The sequence below is a fragment of the Echinops telfairi genome, unplaced genomic scaffold (genome assembly GCF_000313985.2).
Source record: "Echinops telfairi isolate 266 unplaced genomic scaffold, ASM31398v2 ScPeMD7_7457;HRSCAF=8495, whole genome shotgun sequence".
Taxonomy (NCBI): Eukaryota; Metazoa; Chordata; class Mammalia; order Afrosoricida; family Tenrecidae; genus Echinops; species Echinops telfairi.
The window spans coordinates 46,498,519-46,499,587 of NW_022111357.1; positions in this window are offsets into that span (position 1 = coordinate 46,498,519).

Here is a 1,069-nt window from a genome sequence, read left to right on the forward strand (position 1 = left end):
ACGGGCCTCCTGGGGCAGAGCCGATGCCTGGGGGCACCAGGGAGTCTGCAGTGTGTAGAACTCCCTGGAAATGGGGCAGAATTTTGGGGTGGGTGGTGGTGGGGTGGGGGAGAAAGGGGTGGAGAACACCTGGCTGGCTGCCTGCTTTGAGGATCCCGTCTTCTTGTCAAATTCAGGAGAACTGAAAGCCAGACCCTGGGATCCCAAAGAGTACTTACTGCCAGCAGCTCGGAGCTGAAGGCGGTCCTGGCCCTCAGGGCCGGGAACAGGTGGAGACGCCAAAGGTCTTGGGGGTGCAGTCTTTGTGCAGGATGTTTTCGGCAGCATCGTTCACAGTAGCAAATGGTGGAGACAGTCCACGTGTCTACGCCACATAATGTGGTCCATCCACACACTGGGTTATTATTCAGCCACGGGGAGAAGGGAGGCCCTGGTACAGGCCGCACTGCCCCACGGATGGACCTCACAACCTTGGGGCTCAGTCAGAGCAGCCTGACACCGAAGGCCAATTCCGCTGACAAGTGATGCCCAGAATAGGCCAATGCCGAGAGAAAGGAGTGGGAGAAAGATGTAGCAATCGGCTTCCACAAAGATCGCACAAACACATCACCTCCCTGACATCGAGATCCCCAACTCACCGTGACCCTGTGATAGGACGGAGAAGTGCCCCTGGGAGTTTCTGAGTCTAATGCTTTACTAGAGCAGTAAGCCTCCTTCTTCTCGCGAGGAGCAGCTGGTTGGGTTAGAACTGCTGACCTTGCTTTTAGCAGCCTAGCTCGTTCCACTCCTGGACTATATCGTATGTATGCATATGTGACCCGGGACCTCTGGCAAGATGTTTCCAGAAGGCATTGGCCTCCTCCTAGGAATCTTCATCAGCCAGGCTTCTCCCCAGTCCTCTCCAGGAGCAGGCTTCCTCCTCCCAGCTGTAGCACATCGTTCTTTACATCCACTGTCACAGTAACCAAGACAACCATTAGACAAACAACGTGGTCTGATTCACACCCTCTACGCAGATCAGAACGCAGCATCATCCCATTCCTGTTAGCGGATAAAACCAAAACCTCAC